Below are 19,619 nucleotides of genomic sequence, written 5' to 3'. Positions count from 1 at the left end.
CATGGATACTGCAAAACATAATTAAGGTGCTGGTCCCCAATTTCAGAAATTCCTTGAATTAGGGTCACTTTCAAGAATCCTGATGCCACCACCAGGCTGTGCCATTCAGTCACTATATGGTATCCTCATGCTTCAGCCACCTCCAGGCTGTGCCATTCAGACACTGTATGGTCTCCATATCTTGACTTTGTATTGTAGAAAAGATGTGGCTATCCTTGAGTTACTCTCCCAGCATTATTGCCATTTTGATATCAGACCAGTGATAAAAGGAATATTGCCAAGGACTAGCAGAAACAGGGAACTGTGGATACTGACCACTGGCTGTTGGAATTGACTGCCTATCCCAGGTGGTAGATTTACCATTTTGAAGTTTCTCAGTTCCGTCGGCTTTCATTCGTTCATTGTTTGTTGTGGTTCTTCAGTTGCTGAATTAAGTTGTATCATGTTTTCCTGTTCCTCCGATGAGCTAATGTCACTGGAACACACAATACTCATATTGTCATCTAATGAAGGATCCTTTTCTTCAGAGAACGTATCTATCATTTTGTTTTTTTGAATGTCAGGTGGTATTCTGACAATTTTTGTGAAGCCCTGGGGTCTCCTCATGCTTCAGCCAACTCCAGGCTGTGCCATTCAGACACTATATGGTCTCTTCCTACTGATGCCACCTCCAGGCTCTGTCATTGTGCTGACAAGTGAATCTTTGTTAGATTAGGTCCTTTGTACCCCCATGCCGGGGCCCCGGCCACTAAAACTTGGGAATTAAAAGTTCCATTTCAAAATCCAAAATTTCAATTTCAAAATCTTAGATTTCCATTTAAAATTTTTGTATTTAAATTGTCTCCTCATGCTTCAGCCACCTTCAGGCTGTCCCATTCAGACACTACATGGGCTCCTTATGCTTTTCCCACCTCCAGGCTGTGTAACATAAATGCTTAACTGAGATTTCAAGATTGATCTTTCAATGTAAGGGGTTATAAAACCCTCTGGTGTACTGCTGATGCCTACTCCTGACTGCTCCTGTGTCTTTCAGGAATTTCTTGGCTTACTGATGCTTCTGGGCTTGGGCCTTACATTTGTGGATTTAGCACTTGCTAACATGCATCTTCAATAGAGATTTCAACATTCACCTTTTAATGCTAGGGGTTGTGAACCCCTCTTGTGTACTCATGCTGCTTAACTGAGATTTCAAGATTGATCTTTCAATGTAAGGGGTTAATAAACCCTGGGGTGTACTGCTGATGCCTGCACCTGACTTGTCCTGTGTCTTTCAGGAACTACTTGGCTTACTGATGCTTCTGGGCTTGGGCCTTAAATTTTTTATGTTTAGCACTAGCTAACATGCATCTTCAATAGAGATGTCAACATTCACCTTTTAATGTTAGGGGTTGTGAACCCCTCTTATGTACTGCTGATGCCTTTTCCTGACTGTGTCTTTCAGGAACTGCTTGGCTTATTGATGCGTCTGGGCTTAGGCCTTACATTTTTGGATGGTAGCACTTGCTAACATGCATCTTCAATAGAAATTTCAACATTTACCTTTTAATGTTAGGGGTTGTGAACCCCTCTTGTGTACTCATGCTGCTTCCTGCTCCACTCTGTGTGCTTCAGGAACTACTTGGCTTACTGTTGCTGCTGGGCCTGGACCAAACATTTTTTTTTTATGGAAGCACTAGCTAACATACATCTTCAATAGAGATTTCAACATTCATCTTTTAATCTTAGGGGTTGCAATTTTTTCAGGACTGAGGTCCTTTGGCCGTCAACGTCATATTACCTGTGAAATTATCACAAGAATCATATTAAATATGTTGGAGCAATAGTAAGGAACCATAACTGATTAAATGAAACATTCATACTTTCATAATCATGGGCCACTGAGAGGCAGGGGTTGGAGTAGGTGGCATCTCGCCTGGCGGAGGACCGCCAGCTCGATACTCGACAGAATGGGTAATGTAAAATTTTAATTTTCACATCAAATTACATTAAATATGACATAAAGTATCTCTTTATCCTCTTCAATTTTGACACCTTATGGTCTCCCTGCTGCCACATAGACGCTCTGCAGCAGTGATTCTAATGGCAATGCCTGTAATATGCATGTCATAATGAATAACAGTATGATTTCAGTAACCCAGCACACTCCCTATGCGTGTTACAGCAAGGCAAAGTGTTCTACACCCCTATTGGGGCTCTCTGTAGTCCAGAAATAGCCGTTTTTAATAGAGTTTTGCCGCAAATATATTCGACCCAAAATAAACTTTTAGAAAAAATTTGGCGATAACATCACATCATTGTGTACCAGTCCAGGGCCGGACTGGGTGTGAAAACCAGTCCTGGAAAAAAATTACATACCAGCCCCATAGTGTTGCGTCATTATACCAGCACGTCGTCATTTTCTTGTTCATAAAAGGTAAAATCATACATTTTAAAGCATATTAGTTTCCCCCACATTAGGTGCAGTATAGTTCCCCCCACATTAGGTGCAGTATAGTTCCCCCCACATTAGGTGCAGTGTAGTTCCACCACATCAGGTGCAGTATAATTCCCCCACATCAGGTGCAGTATAGTTCCCCGACATTAGGTGCTGTATAGTTCCCCGACATTAGGTGCAGTATAGTTCCCCCCACATTATGTGCAGTATAGCTCCCCACATTAGGTGCAGTACAGTTTACCTACATTAGGTGCAGTATAGCTCCCCCACATTAGGTGCAGTACAGTTCCCCCCACATTAGGTGCAGTTCAGTACAGTACAGCAGGGCTCTGTACACTGAGTACAAGCAGGGCTCTGTACACTGAGGACAAGCAGGGCTCTCTACACTGAGGACAAGCAGGGCTCTGTACACTGAGAACAAGCAAGGCTCTGTACACTGAGGACAAGCAGGGCTCTGTACACCTAGGACAAGCACGGCTCTGTACCCTGAGGACAAGCAGGGCTCTGTACACTAAGTACAAGCAGGGCTCTGTACACTGAGGACAAGCAGGGCTCTCTACACTGAGGACAAGCAGGGCTCTGTACACTGAGGACAAGCGAGGCTCTGTACACTGAGGACAAGCAGGGCTCTGTACACCTAGGACAAGCATGGCTCTGTACCCTGAGGACAAGCAGGGCTCTGTACACTGAGTACAAGCAGGGCTCTGTACACGGAGGACAAGCAGGGCTCTGTACCCTGAGGACAAGCAGGGCTCTGTACACTGAGGACAAGCGAGGCTCTGAACACTGAGGACAAGCAGGGCTCTGTACACCGAGGACAAGCAGGGCTCTGTACCCCGAGGACAAGCAGGGCTCTGTACACTGAGGACAAGCAGGGCTCTGTACACTGAGGACAAGCAGGGCTCTGTATACTGAGGACAAGCAGGGCTCTGTACACTGAGGACAAGCGGGGCTCTTTACACTGAGGACAAGCAGGGCTCTGTACACTGAGGACAAGCAGTGATCTGTACACTGAGGACAAGCAGGGCTTTGTACACTGAGGACAAGCAGGGCTCTGTACCTGAGGACAAGCAGGGCTTTGTACACTGAGGACAAGCAGTGATCTGTACACTGAGGACAAGCAGGGCTCTGTACACTGAGGACAAGCAGGGCTCTGTACCTGAGGACAAGCAGGGCTCTGTACCTGAGGACAAGCAGGGCTCTGTACACCGAGGACAAGCAGGGCTCTGTACACTGAGGAAAAGCAGGGCTCTGTACACTGAGGACATGCAGGGCTCTGTACACCCAGGTCTGTAAGCAAGAAGCAGGGCCGGCCTGGGACAGTGCTGGGCCGGCCCTCTTTTTCTGTTAAGATATTTATCGTCGGCGCCAGGCGGCCAGGGCCAGTGCAAGGAATTCTTGCTACACAAGCGAAGCTCCATTTTGGTGCCTCCCCCCCCCCCCCCATCCTCAAGTAGAAAAACAAAGCCACACACCCTCCCGCATCTCCAACCGGCCAGCTAGCTGTTGGAAGACTAAACTCCCAGCATGCTCTTGCAGTGAGGACATGCTAGGAGTTGTTTTTAAAATCCTTTTTTTTTTTTTTTTAATGCTACAGCACATTTTGTAAGCCAGGTCTGACCTGGCTTAAATTTGCAACTTTTTTTAAGGGGGGCTGGGACCAAAAATACACCCTGACATTTAGGAATAAGCAGTCCATTTTTTTTTTTTTGGTGGGGTCTGAATGCTGGGACCTCCACCAATCACCTCGCTTCAAGTTGCTCTCCAGCTGTTGGAAAGCTACAACTCCCATCATGTCTGGAGCCTCAGGCATTATGGTATACAGTTTTGTAACAGCTGAAGGCCACAGATTGGAGTACAGTGTCCCCATCATCACTGCAGAACTTACAAATTACAGCAGTGATGGGATAGTCGGGAGAATACACAATGATATCACTGACCTGAGTGATGTCTTCTCTGTTGTCGTTCCTTTTCCTCTGGTCCAGACGCCAGGTCTTCTTCCAGCTCCATCTTCTCTGAAGAGTATGAGGCCCAAATTTCATTGTCTCCTCACTATGTCAGCAGATCCTTATCCTCTGTATGACGACAATAATCATTATAATACTGCCAGATACTGTGCCCTATATAAAATACTGCCACCCACTGCACCCACTGAATGTAATACTGCCATACACTGTACCCACTGAATATAATACAGACATACACTGAGCCCTGAATATAATACTGCCATACACTGCGCCCCAAATATAATACTGCCATACACTGAGCCCTGAATATAATACTGGCATACACTTCGCCCCAAATATAATACTGCCATACACTGAGCCCTGAATATAATACTGGCATACACTGCGTCCCAAATATAATACTGCCCTACACTGAGCCCTGAATATAATACTGGCATACACTGTGCCCCAAATATAATACTGGCATACACTGCACCCTGAATATAATACTGCCATACACTGAGCCCTAAATATAATACTGCCATACACTGCGCCCTGAATATAATACTGCCATACACTGTGCCCTGAATATAATAATGCCATACACTGTGCCCTGAATATAATACTGGCATACACTGCGCCCTGAATATAATACTGGCATACACTGCTCCCTGAATATAATACTGTCATACACTGCTCCCTGAATATAATACTGTCATACACTGCGCCCTGAATATAATAATGCCATGCACTGTGCCCTGAATATAATACTGCCATACAATGCGCCCTGAATATAATACTGGCATACACTGCGCCCTGAATATAATACTGCCACACACTACACCCTGAATATAATACTGGCATACACTGTGCCCTGAATATAATACTGCCATACACTGCGCCCTGAATATAATAATGCCATGCACTGTGCCCTGAATATATTACTGCCATACACTGCGCCCTGAATATAATAATGCCATGCACTGTGCCCTGAATATAATACTGCCATGCACTGTGTCCTTAATATGATACTGCCATACATTGCGCCCTGAATATAATACTGGCATACACTGTGCCCTGAATATAATACTGCCATACATTGCGCCCTAAATATAATAATGCCATGCACTGCGCCCTGAATATAATACTGGCATACACTGCGCCCTGAATATAATACTGGCATACACTGTGCCCTGAATATAATACTGCCATACACTGCGCCCTGAATATAATACTGGCATACACTGCGCCCTGAATATAATACTGGCATACACTGTGCCCTGAATATAATACTGCCATACACTGCGCCCTGAATATAATACTGCCATACACTGCGCCCTGAATATAATACTGCCATACACTGCGCCCTGAATATAATACTGCCATACACTGCGCCCTAAATATAATACTGCCATGCACTGTGCCCTAAACATAATACTGCCATACACTGCGCCCTGAATATAATACTGCCATATACTGCGCCCTGAATATAATACTGCCATGCACCTCGCCGTGAATATAATACTGCCATGCACCTCGCCGTGAATATAATACTGCCATACACTGCGCCCTGAATATAATACTGCCATACACTACGCCCTGAATATAATACTGGCATACACTGTGCCCTGAATATAATACTGCCATACACTGCGCCCTGAATATAATAATGCCATGCACTGTGCCCTGAATATAATACTGCCATACACTGCGCCCTGAATATAATAATGCCATGCACTGTGCCCTGAATATAATACTGGCATACACTGCGCCCTGAATATAATACTGGCATACACTGCGCCCTTAATATGATACTGCCATACACTGCGCCCTGAATATAATACTGCCATACACTGCGCCCTAAATATAATACTGCCATTCACTGCGCCCTAAATATAATACTGCCATACACTTTGACCTGAATATAATAATGCCATACACTGCGTCCCAAATATAATACTGCCATACACTGAGCCCTGAATATAATACTGGCATACACTGTGCCCCAAATATAATACGGGCATACACTGCGCTCTGAATATAATACTGGCATACACTGTGCCCTGAATATAATACTGGCATACACTGTGCCCTGAATATAATAATGCCATACACTGCGCCCTGAATATAATACTGGCATACACTGCGCCCTGAATATAATACTGGTATACACTGTGCCCTGAATAAAATACTGCCATACACTGCGCCCTGAATATAATACTGCCATACACTGTGCCCTGAATATAATACTGGCATACACTGCGCCCTGAATATAATACTGGCATACACTGTGCCCTGAATATAATACTGCCATACACTGCGCCCTGAATATAATACTGCCATACATTGTGCCCTGAATATAATACTGCCATACACTGCGCCCTAAATATAATACTGCCATGCACTGTGCCCTAAACATAATACTGCCATACACTGTGCCCTGAATATAATACTGCCATACACTGCGCCCTGAATATAATACTGCCATATACTGTGCCCTGAATATAATACTGCCATGCACCTCGCCCTGAATATAATACTGCCATACACTGCACCCTGAATATAATACTGCAATGCACTGTGCCCTAAACATAATACTGCCATTAGTCTTTGGATTAGCCTTTGGATAGGGGATAAGTTATAGATTGTGGGGGGTCCAAGCATTGAGACCCCCCACGTTCTCCTGCACGGGGGCCCAGTCAGTATGCCAAAAGCCGATGTCTGAACCCACAGGAAGCCGTGGTCGGCACGCTCCCTCCATGTAGTATACGGAGGGGTGTGTCGGCCGGCACTTCGTGCGGGGTCAGCATACCTCTTTTCCAGCTGACTGCCAAGGCCCGTACTGGAGATTGCGGGGGTCCCAGCGCTCGGACCCCCCCACAATCTATAACTTATCCCATATTCTTTGGACCCCGCATCTATCAATCATGCATATACACCTCCCCCCTTATCCTTGGTTTCCTCAGCCTCACACCTCCCCAAGCCCCCCATCCTTGTTATCCTCACCAACACCCCCCAGCCTCCCCCGTTCAATCATAAATATATACCCCTTCCCTCATCCTTGGTCCTAACCCCCCAGCCTCCCCCCATCAATCATAAATATACACCCCCCCCTCATCCTTGGTCCTAACCCCCCAGCCTCCCCCCATCAATCATAAATATACACCCCCCCTCATACTTGATCCTAACCCACCAGCCTCTCCCCCATCAATCATAAATATACACCCCCCCTCATCCTTGGTCCTAACCTCCCAGCCTCCCCCCCATCAATTATAAATATACACCCCCTCCCCTCATCCTTGGTCCTAACCCCCCAGCCTCCCATCAATCATAAATATACACCCCCTCATTCTTGGTCCTAACCCCCCCATCAATCATAAATATACACCCCCCCTCATCCTTGGTCCTAAACAAGATAGATTATAGCATAGGTTATGTGATGGTTTATGTGGCTAGTGTTGGGTAATGGTTTATGATAATTATGAACATTATTATTCATCCTTCTAGGTTTACTTTTGCCCTCTTTAGGCATGCCCCCAAACACGGTTTATGGCACACTTCTGACCACTTTGCTAAGGTTAAATGTTTTCATTTCGTAGGTATGTACGCAACGTTTGCAGCCATGAGCACAAGTGTGAAGCCCCAAGTACAAGTTTTAAGCCCATTAGGGGCATGAGTATTTTACACCCCTGCACCTCTAGGTGGGGCATATAGGAGTTTGTGTGAGGGGCATGAGTATATAACGCCCCCCTGCCCCACCAGGCGGGGCATATGTGACGTTTGCGGAATCCTGCCAACAATCCCTTATTTTATTCATTTATTATTTACAGGGTATGCCTTTATAGGTGTGCCCTCAGACAAGGTTTATGGCAAACCTCTGACTGCTTTGCTAGGGTTAATGTTTTCATACAGCAACATTTGTAGCCATGAGCGCAAGTGTGAGTACAAATGTGTCAAACAGTCAATGCACCACAATTGTGGCCCATGTGCAAACAAGTTTCTGGCACATGAAGCATAATAAATGTAGGCCATTGCATCTACCCCCATGTTCTGCTGCCCTCAGTGTGGGCAACCAAACCAACATGACAGGTTCCCTTTAAGAAACCAGATACAGTTCTTTAAAATTCCTAATGGACAATATAAATTTAAACTGATCGAACTCCAGGAATAACACAGTACTTGTTACGCAGGATATTTCTTCATTTTCATTTATTGAATTAGCCTTGGACAAAACTTTAACCTTGTGCAGACATCATTTGTGAAGTGCCAGTCAATGCCTGCAATGTGCAGTACATGCATATTTACACATAATTTTATCCAAGGTTACTTTGACAAATGAGAACAACTTCTATGAATATATGATTTTTGTTGCACATTGGCTATGTGTGACAGATTTATGTTTTTGTGTGCACAAGTAATACTATCACAAACAGAATATGGTATATGCCCTAGTGGGGCCCTGAAATGGAGAAAGTAGGGGTGAGTACAACTTCAATAGCTGATGGCTCCTTGAATCCTGCTCTAAGCACCACCTGCTGCACTAGGCCCAGATGCCATCTATTTTTAAGAGATTATGTGCTGGCTGGTTCAGGAGTCCAGATGAGCAAATCTCTGTCAAAACTGTCAGATTGGATTTAGATTCAAATCAAATTTTGAATTCAAATTTGATTTGGCAATATGCATTTGCAGGGCTGGGTGCAGAGTGTCAAGTCCAGCAAATATATTAAAGGGGTACTCCGGTGGAAAGCATTTTGTCTTTTTTTTTTTTTTTTCAAAATCAACTGGTGCCAGAAAGTTAAACAGATTTGTAAATTACTTCTATTTAAAAGTCTTAATCCTTACAGTACTTTCAGCTGCTGTATACTACAGAGAAAGTTCTTTTCTTTTTTAATTTATTTTCTGTCTGACCACAGTGTTCTTTGCTGAAACCTCTGTCCATGTCAGGAACTGTCCAGAGCAGTAGAGGTTTACTACGGGGATTTGCTTGTACTCTGGACAGTTCTTGTGGAACATACAGCAGCGTCCTGCTGTAGATTATTAAGTACTGGAAGGGTTACGATTTTTAAATAGAAGTAATTTACAAATCTGTTTAACTTGCTGGCATACATGATGTTTGCGGAATCCTCCCAACCGTCCCTTTTTTTATTCATTTATTACTTACAGAGTATGCCCTCTATAGGCGTGCCCTCGGATACAGTTTATGGACACACCTCTGAACGCTTTGCTAAGGTTAATGTTTTCATACAGGTATATTTGTTACATTTGCAGCCATGAGTGGCTGCAAATGTTGATTTAAAAAAAATATATATTTTCCACTGGAGTACCCCTTTAATGTGAGCAGCTCCTTTACCTACAATGGGGATCAGGGACCCTGGCCTTTTGACAAGTGTTTCTGCTCCTGCATGTGTGGTGTCTCACAGCAGATTTCTATAAAGCCTCTGGTTAGCTGTGGCATGTGCTTTTCTAAAGTTTTATGCAGAAATGTGTTTTATTACTGTAACTTGTAAATATGTGACAGACAAGGCTGAAAGCTGTAAAAGGCTCAACAAACAGTAGGCCCACTCAACTTTTCAGTAGAGGATGTGGAGCTTACCCTTGCCCAGCCGATCTACTGAAAAATACCAAAAGTAAGAATAGTTCAGTGAAGAGAGGAGTGTATTTCAGGACTTTGTTAAAAAGTTCCTGTCATCAAACCATATTTTCTAAACTAACTCAGATTATATTCCCTAACTACTTCTAACGCCCCTCCTTTTTTCCAAGCTTTAAAAAGCTCTGTATCAGCTGTGTTATGTAAGGAGCCGGCCCGAGCTCCCTACATGACAGTGCGCTCAGCCTATTACCGGCCAAGGCGGGACATCGCTGCGGCCGGCAATCTGCTGCCCGCAGAGTGGCAATCCGTGGATTAGAAGCAGGGACCCGAGCAGCGCCGCAGGAATGTGACGCAGATACTGGCAAAATGGGGGAAGGTAGGAAGGTGAGCTAAAGTTTTATTTTTTATTTTTGTTATTTTGCAGCCCTGGCACAGGGGAAGGTAAAAGTTTTCTGCCGCATTTCTCCTTTAAGAATGTACTTCAATTATGCACTTTATGTTTCATGCTGCATAGTCAATTATTTATATTCAGGTCTATGCAATTGGTGTTATGCAGTTCCCCCATACCTGATTTATTTACTTATGACTGGAGTTGTTTATTTCACTATTCCTTGTTGATCATCCCTCACACCTCCCAGTGGTTTCCCCCTGACATCACAGTGACTTTGCGACAGAAATGTGTTGGATGGTCTGGGGGTATTTTTTGTAATAACTTAGTATCTTGTGGTTGTAATAGTCAGCATTCAACTGCTAATGTCTAGTGCGTATAGCTGTGGAAGTGATCTACTGCTATTTATCAATATTTATTTATATTCACATAGGAGCTCCCTTCATTTGTCTTTTTTTCTTTACAATTGTGGCAACACATTTTAGTGAATTTCAATAAAAGTTATAATACAGTAAAATGTAGTACTAGTAAAACAAGCAACAAGCATCCCTGCCTCTGGGTTACACCATGAGACAAGAAGATAAGTATTCATGCTTCTGAACTTCACTGTGAGAGAAAAAATTAACTGTAAGCCAAATTGTTTACTACCTGCACCAGAAAAAGAAACCAGACTATTAACAAGGGATAAAGTCGAAGACACAGCTCCATGCCCCTGTGGAGGGAAAATACAAATTTAGAAACCATGCTGAAGCCAAGCCTGTCGAAACCTGTGTTGAGGATTTGTACCTCTATCTTGGAAGTGTTGCAATGGGACCTCCTGCCAAAATGTGCAACTTCTTCATGTCATAAACCTAGCAAACCCCTCTAAATCTTTTTCCCACAATGTACACTCTGCTCCTCAGTGTACAGGAACTACAGATTAACAGCCTAGTTCTCTAGATCACAGGCATCCAAGCTGTGAAAGCCCTGGTGATTTGACACTTTTTGCCTATCCCGTGGATCGGGGGGGGGGGGGGGGGGGGGGGATTGGGGGAGAGAGTAAGTGTTGTACCATATTTTTCGCCGTATAAGATGCACTTTTTCTTCCCCAAAACTGGGGTGGGGGGTGGAAAGTTGGTGCGTCTTATATGGCAAATAATACACATTAAAAACCTGTCCTATCGCGACGGTCCCTGCGGCCATCAGGACGTCACCGTTCTCTCTCTATGGTTCTATACAGTGCTATAAAATTTTATGCCCTCTTTGCATCACCATATGGGATCTCTCTCCAGCGCTATATTGCAGACATTTTACCCAATATGATATGGAGTTGATACATCATACCTCAATTGTAAGATTTCTTTATGTAGGTTCAATATAGCTGTATATATGAACACATCCCTTCAGTTCATGTTTTTTTTTTTTTTTTTTTTGTCTAGTGTGCATTGAGTCTAGTGTGCCCTGGATATATTTTTTACATATGAAGTTGAGATTTTCTGCTCTTTCCTTGTGGCGCTGTCATCATCTTACCGTGTTCAGCAACCAGCAGAACATATAGCCAATTATGTATAATGTGATTCTCACTGCTGAAGTGATTCATCAATAACAAACAGTTTCTGAAGGTTTTTTTTGTAAATATTTTTTCTTCAGGCTATTTATACAGCAAGTTTACACCCAATTGTGAGTTCAGCTAGCAGGTCATGATTTTAATTTAACAAGAAGATTGATAATGTATTCTGCCTTCATTAAAATGAGATATATATGTTAATATGGCCTGCTATTCTAATGGATTTTCCAAGATAGTGAGAGTAAATTTCCTTTAGACCACTGGAAAAGTAGTTGCAAATATGTACAAAAATAAACATGTTATATCTTCTGTATTTTTAATTAAAATGCATGGAGGTTAAGATAATTATAAAAATAATAATTATAAAAATGATATTATGGCTACTATATATTGTTGTTTAATTATGTTAATATATTGTTTATACTTTAACCCCTTAAGGACCAGGCCATTTTACACCTTAGGACCAGAGCGTTTTTTGAACATCTGACCACTGTCACTTTAAACATTAATAACTCTGGAATGCTTTTACCTATCATTCTGATTCCGAGATTGTTTTTTCGTGACATATTCTACTTTATGTTATTGGTAAAATTTTGTCGATACTTGCAACGTTTTTTAGTGAAAAATTCCAAAATTTGCTGAAAAAATAGAAAATTTAGCATTTTTCTAACTTTGAAGCTCTCTGCTTGTAAGGAAAATGGATATTCCAAATATTTTTTTTTTTATTCACATATACAATATGTCCACTTTATGTTTGCATCATAAAATTGACATGTCTTTACTTTTGGAAGACACCAGAGGGCTTCAAAGTTCGGCAGCAATTTTCCAATTTTTCACAATATTTTCAAAATCACAATTTTTCAGGGACCAGTTCAGGTTTGAAGTTGATTTCAAGGGTCTTCATCTTAGAAATTCTCCACAAATGACCCCATTATAAAATCTGCAGCCCCCAAAGTATTCAAAATGACATTCAGTCAGCATTTTAACTCTTTAGGTGTTTTACAGAAATAGCAGCAAAGTGAAGGAGAAAATTCACAATCTTCATTTTTTACACTTGCATGTTCTCGTAGACCCAATTTTTGAATTTTTACAAGGGGTAAAAGGAGAAAATGTATACTTATATTTGTAGCCCAATGTCTCTCGAGTAAGCAAATACCTCATATGTCTATGTAAATTGTTCGGCGGGCGCAGTAGAGGGCTCAGAAGCGAAGGAGCGACAAGGGGATTTTGGAGAGTACGTTTTTCTGAAATGATTTTTGGGGGGCATGTTGCATTTAGAAAGCCCCTATGGTGCCAGAACAGGAAAAAAAATCACATGGCATACCATTTTGGAAACTAGACCCCTTGAGGAACGTAACAAGGAATAAAGTGAGCCTTAATACCCCACAGGTGTTTCACGACTTTTGCATATGTAAAAAAATTTTAAACAAATGTCACTAAAATGTGTGTTTCCCCCCAAATTTCACATGTATGCAAGGTTTAATAGCAGAAAATACCCCCCAAAATTTGTAACCTCATCTCTTCTGAGTATGGAGGTACCTCATAAGTTGACATGAAGTGCACTACGGGCGAACTACAATGCTCAGAAGAGAAGGAGTCATATTTGGCTTTTTGAGAGCAAATTTTGCTCGGGGGCATGTCGCATTTAGGAAGCCCCTATGGTGCCAGGACAGCAAAAAATACCCACATGGCATACCATTTTGGAAACTAGACCCCTTTAGGAAGATAACAAGGAATAAAGTGAGCCTTAATACCCCACAGGGGTTTCACGACTTTTGCATACTTAAAAAAAAAAAATCACTAAAATGTGTTTCCCCCCCAAATTTCACATTTTTGCAAGGGTTAATAGCAGAAAATACCCCCCAAAATTTGTAACCCCATCTCTTCTGGGTATGGAGGTACCCCATAAGTTGACCTGAAGTGCACTGAGGGTGAAACACCAATGCTCAGAAGAGAAGGAGTCATATTTGGCTTTTTGAGAGCAAATTTTGCTCGGGGGGCATGTCGCATTTAGGAAGCCCCTATGGTGCCAGGATAGCATAATAACCCCTCCATAGCATACCATTTTGGAAACTAGACCCCTTGAGGAACGTAACAAGGGGTACAGTGACCCCCCACTGGTGTCTGTTAGATCTTTGGAACAGTGGGCTGTATAACATTTTTAATTTGCTCAGCCCACTGTTCCAAAGATCTGTCAGACACCAGTGGGGTGTAAATTCTCACTGCACCCCTAATTATATTCCGTGAGGGGTGTAGTTTCTGAAATGGGGTCACGTGTTTTTTTTTTTGCGTTTGTCAAAACCGCTGTAACAATCAGCCACCCCTGTGCAAATCACCTCAAATGTACATATTGCACTCTCCCTTCTGGGCCTTGTTGTGCACCCCCAGAGCACGTTGCGCCCACATATGGGGTATCTCCGAAAGCGGGAGAATTTGCATTACAAATTTTGGGGGGCTTTTTTCCCTTTTCCCTCTTGTCTAAATGAAAAGTATAGGGCAACACCAGCATGTTAGTGTAAAAAATTATTTTTTTTACACTAACATGCTGGTGTAGACCCCAACTTCACCTTTTCATAAGGGGTGAAAGGAGAAAAAGCCCCCCAAAATTTGTTAGACAATTTCTCCCGAGTGCGGCGATACCCCATATGTGACCCTAAACTGTTGCCTTGAAATACGACAGGGCTCCGAAGTGAGAGCACCATGTGCATTTGAGGCCTGAATTAGGGATTTGAATAGGGGATTTGAATACGTGATTCCCAAACAGGGTGCCTCCAGCTGTTGCAAAACTCCCAGCATGCCTGGACAGTCAACGGCTGTCCGGCAATACTGGGAGGCGTTGTTTTGCAACAGCTGGAGGCTCCATTTTGAAAACAGTGGCGTACCAGACGTTTTTCATTTTTATTGGGGAGGGGGGCTGTGAAGGGGTATGTGTATATGTAGTGTTTTTAGGGTACAGTCACACGGATGGGGGATTACAGCGAGTTTCCCGCTGCGAGTTTGAGCTGCCGCGCAAAATTTGCTGCATTGCAAACTTGCAGCCTGATACTCACTGTAAGCACCCTGTACATTCACAAGGGGGGTAACCTCCAGCTGTTGCAAAACTACAACTCCCAGCATGCACAGTCTATCAGTGCATGCTGGTAGTTATAGTTTTGCAACAGCTGGAGGAAAACGGGTTGGGAAACACCGAGTTAGGAAACGGACAATGTTTCCCAACCAGTTTGCCTCCAGTTGTGGCAAAACCACAACTCCCAAACATTCTCAGGCATGCTGGAAGTAGTAGTTCAGCAACATCTTTAGAGCCAGATGTTGCCGAACTACAACTCCCAGCATGCTTGGAGTTGTAGTTTTGCAACATCTGGAGGACTACAGTTTGCAGACCACTAATACAGTGGTTCCCAATCTGTGCCCTTCCAGATGTTGCAAAACTACAATTCCCAGTATGTCAAAACTGTCCAGGCCTGGACAGTAAGGGCATGCTGAAGATGTGTAGTTTTGCAACATCTGGGAGGGCACAGTGGTCTCCAAACTGTGGACCTCCAGATGTTGCAAAACTACAACTCCCACAATGCCCAGACACCAAGGGCTGTCTGGGCATGCTGGGAGTTGTAGCATACAGGTTCCCAATACAGCAATGCATGTCGCTTTACGGCGACGTGCATTGCTGTAAATGGCCCGACCTCGGCTGAAGAGGAACTCACCTGTCGACGCCGCCGTCTTCATCGCCGGGATCCGGGTCTTCAGGGACGAGGTAAGTACCGGGGCCGGGCCCCAGCACTCCTCCATCCCCCGCTGTGTCCTCCGGACTTCCAGGTGCCGGGCAGGGCGGGAGGAAGTAACCGACCCCCCCTGCGCTTGGTCGGTTAACTAACCGAAGAATCGCAGGGGATCGGAGGAGGTGGCAGGCTTGCCACCTCGCTCCTATACTTTAGCATGGTTCTGGCTGTCTGTGACAGCCGGGATCATGCAAAATTAACGGGCGGTCGGGTCCCAGAGACCCGATCAGCCCGGTATCTTCGCAGATCGCAAGGGCGATTTCCCTTGCGATTTGCGGCGATCGCCGACATGGGGGGCCTACATGGCCCCCCTCTGCGTTTGCCCTTGATGCCTGCTGAAGCATTTCAGCAGGCATCTGGTTCCGATCTCTGCCCGGCGAGCGGCAGGGACCGAATAACGCCATGACGTCCTGGGACGTCATTGGTCCTTAAGGCCCAGGGTGCCATGACGTCCCAGGACGTCATTGGTCCTTAAGAGGTTAAAGGGGTATTCCGGGATTTTTTTATTTTTATTTGACTATGCTACAGGGGCTGTAAAGTTAGTGTAGTTCATAATACAGTGTCTTTACCTGTGTGTGACGGTTTTCTCACAATTCTTATGTGATTTTCAACCCAATATTTATTTTTAACAGCATACAAAATTTGACTGCTGTCTCGGATTTTTCCCAGCTTGCAATGCGGTCGAGACCTGACTCACTAGTCAGCTGATGACAGGGAGCCTGACTGCTTCAATGGGTGGAGGGATCAATCTGCAACTAATGCAACAGCTGTAAGCATCCTGATTGAAAACCACAGGTCTGCAGCTCATTTAGTTTTAATAGGTGGGGTGGCTGATGTCTGGGAAGGAGGAAAATTGAATTATGGGATTTGTAGGCAAACAAGAAAACTGAAAACAGGAAATACAAGTTCACAGAAAGCTAGCCAAAGTGTTATGGTAATCTCACAGCATAGCCATTTAGCCCAAGACAAGCGCAGATCCTTCCTAAGCATGTCCATTACTATCTGCCAGGTATGTACTAAAATCACTTTATGCTGGATAACCCCTTTAAGTCTAAGTATAACTTATCTATCTACATAATGATCTTGTCAAAACTTGGCATGAAATCCAATTACATCTAATTAAGTATTACTTACATTACACTTCACCTGAAGGTACTGTGGTAATTTCCATGTGTTAAGAACTGTGTGGTAAAAACTACTTCACAATTTTTGCCACAGCTTCATGTCATAAAAGCACATTATTGATATATGCTCCATTTGTTCCTGCCACAAAACCAGTTGGATTTTTGTTGTGCAGCTCTCTGCCATGTGCCTGCAGTGTACGGTATCATCTCCCAGCAGCTAAAATAGAAAGTTACATATTAACTAGGGCTTTAATTACTTTAAAGGGGTATTCCAGGCAAAACTTTTTTTTATATATATATCAACTGGCCCCAGAAAGTTAAACAGATTTGTAAATTACTTCTATTAAAAAATCTTAATCCTTCCAATAGTTATTAGCTTCTGAAGTTTTCTGTCTAACTGCTCAATGATGATGTCACGTCCCGGGAGCTGTGCATGATGACAGAATATCCCCATAGGAACTGCACAGCTCCCGGGACGTGAGTCATCAGAGAGCAGTTAGACAGAAAACAGCAACTCAACTTCCGAAGCTAATAACTATTGGAAGGATTAAGATTTTTTAATAGAAGTAATTTACAAATCTGTTTAACTTTCCGGAGCCAGTTGATATATTAAAAAAGGTTTTGGCCTGGAATATCCCCTGGAATACGAAGTGTCACTATTGTGAGGTAAATGACAATGTATACACTGAGGTATAATGGCTTTGAAAGGGTCACCTTTTTACTCTTTACCACCCCACTGGTAAACTATCTATGTAAGGATAAGGATGCATGGAACATTAGTCACATGACTCACCTAAGTTAGTCTCCTAAAAGCAACCATCTCTGCCCAGAGTGCTAGAACCAAATCAATTTAGTCTGACTCTTGCCATCATGCACTTCATCATGCACTTTAATACTAAGGAAGGGCCCAATCCAGGCCAGAAACGTGTTGATGTGTGATTTGAATAAATAGTTTACAGTTATATACTTTTTTGATGCCACAAGTCATTTTATCTTGGACCGGAGCCAGCGCTACACCAGTTCCGATTTTCTGTTGTTTACTCTCTTTATCTATCATACTGGACCAGTTGCTTCTGGGATCGGGAGGAATGTAGCTGCAGCATCTTTCACTAATCCATATGCTTATAGACGCTGTGCTCTTAGCACAACTTGACAGGGTGAGTGTACCTATACTGTACGTATTTTATTGGTGTAAATTACATATTTCACTAGGAGCGCGTGTCTTTTTGTTTTTTCTTTCCTTGGTGACTCTTGCCATAGAAGTGTTAGAAGCTCCCAGCTTTGCCCCACTAAATAAAGCAGATTCAGAGTCAACTGTTGTGTATAATGCACTACGTACCCATAGAGTAATACATACCACACACAGCTGAAGCCAGCATGTCACGGATAGATGTGTGTGGTCCCGGATGGAATGGCCTCAGTGCAAAAGTGACAGATTTTTGCTGAAGTCACACATGATACATCAAGCGAACTTTTGTGCACTGATAAAACCATGAACATAACATGCCTCACTGTTGCATGCAGCACAGATATTCATTAACTGCCTGTCTGTACTAGCTCAAGTCACATCATACATTACAATCTTTATTTCACAGTAGGTTAAAAGTACATACACGTTAAAATCACGAGAGGCAAGATATGGTGGTCAGAAAAAACACACATTGAAAAGCAGAGTCACGCCCCCAGACGAAGCGAACAGCGAAAACGCGTTCGGGGTAGGTGAGATGTTCCTCCATAGGGTGCATGACTGGTATTGTTTTCATATTTGCTTTGCTTTCATTTTCAGTCTCCCCTATTCTATTATTCACTCTGATTACATCATCTGATATACTATTACCTCCATCCATTTACATTTTTACTAACTGTCTTTAGTTAGTTATTCCATTGCATGTTGGAGGATATTATTGGATATACAGATAGAATTATAATTGTCTATTTATTTGCATTTATTCTTAAATTGAACATTTGGAACAATCTCACTCTGCTTTTCAGTGTGTGTTTTTTCTGACCACCATATCTTGCCTCTCGTGATTTTAACGTGTATGTACTTTTAACCTACTGTGAAATAAAGATTGTAATTTTTTTGCTAAAATTCACCTAGATTGCCTCCTTTTCTGTGAGAGTAGTTACAAGTGGCCTAGGTTGCTATCTGTGCCTTTGTTCAACTTTTTGGATAACTCACATCATACATGCAGCGTCCACATGTGTGACAGCCCAGACCACAAAAGTGCAGCAATTGACCTGGCACACAGACCTTGATACATGACCCCTTTTGTGTCAATTTCCAAAAAAGGCTATAATGCATATGGCCCTCAACAAATAGTTAATGAATTTACATATTATTATGGTTAGCTGTATAACCTTGCAAATAATTCAGAGGAAGAATCTCAACTAGAATATCTCAATGATCTTATTTCTGAATCTAAAGTGTATCTAATGGTTAATACTTATACTTCACTAGGATGTGGGGTCACATACAATGAATATGCAAATTGAGCGAGCAGAGCCCTGCCCCCTGCACACAATTTACTGAATTTAGCAGAGGATCTTCTTGGGGACATATCTCAGGACCTACTGGACATATTTAAGTAAGGGATATTTTTTTGGACTCCTGTTAACCCTCACAATAACCAAGTGTATTGGGTTTAGTGTGGGTGAGCAGGCTGACAGTTTTCCTTTAAAAATGAATTACATAAATCCCCTGGTCTGGATGGACTCCTAAATTAATACTATAGAATATTTTTAGACATCCATTGCTTTACTCTTACCCATATGTTCAATGATAAAATCTACATTATAATAACATCTCTAGAAA

This window comes from Hyla sarda, chromosome 10 (genome assembly GCF_029499605.1).
Source record: "Hyla sarda isolate aHylSar1 chromosome 10, aHylSar1.hap1, whole genome shotgun sequence".
Classification (NCBI taxonomy): domain Eukaryota; kingdom Metazoa; phylum Chordata; class Amphibia; order Anura; family Hylidae; genus Hyla; species Hyla sarda.
The sequence above is the reverse complement of the archived record's forward strand: the minus strand, read 5'-3'. Positions refer to the sequence as shown.